The sequence below is a fragment of the Pteropus alecto genome, unplaced genomic scaffold (genome assembly GCF_000325575.1).
Source record: "Pteropus alecto unplaced genomic scaffold, ASM32557v1 scaffold79, whole genome shotgun sequence".
Classification (NCBI taxonomy): Eukaryota; Metazoa; Chordata; class Mammalia; order Chiroptera; family Pteropodidae; genus Pteropus; species Pteropus alecto.
The window spans coordinates 18,220,455-18,221,176 of record NW_006494612.1 but is presented as its reverse complement, the minus strand read 5'-3'; positions in this window follow the sequence as shown (position 1 = coordinate 18,221,176).

Genomic DNA, 722 nt, shown 5'->3' with positions numbered 1-722 from the left:
AATCTATACATTTCTCCCATTGCTAATTGTTTCAGTCTCCTTGACGTTTTTATTTTGTGAGATGGGAGGAGTGGTAGAAGAGGAGAATGTAGTTTCTCAACATATTGGCTTCTTTCCATAAGTAGTTCCTGCCCCAGGCTTTCTTGTCACTAGATCTATAACAATTTTGACTTTAAAAATGATCTCAGTCAAATATGCAAAATTTGCACTATTTGCTTAGTTTGTAAGATGGGGGAACTTTGAGAGACATAATGACCTCAGCCATGTGTTGCTTATCTTTCAAGTGAGCAAAGTATATTTGTTCCTCAGTTATCAAAATATTTTAAGAACTAGAAATCCCAACCAAGCTGCATCATTCACCTTTCTCTTCTCTTTAACATTTTATATATACATATATATAGATAAATAGATAGATAGATAGATGCATACACACACACATATATATATAAAATATAAAATATAATTGTTATTTTATATTGGTATGTTTACTATTGATATTACAGAGATTTGGTCACCTAGTACCTCCCAGCCTGACTCAGTCCAGCAACATCAGGTAAAAAAAAAAAAAAAGTTGTTTAAACAATTTCTTATTTATATCTTTCAGGTTAAGCAAAAAGTCTATTGCTCAAGAAACTGACAGGTTAAAAAAAAATTCATACCTAAGTTAAATTTGCCAAATAAATACATTTAACATATATTTTAATATTTTATTTTAATAATAT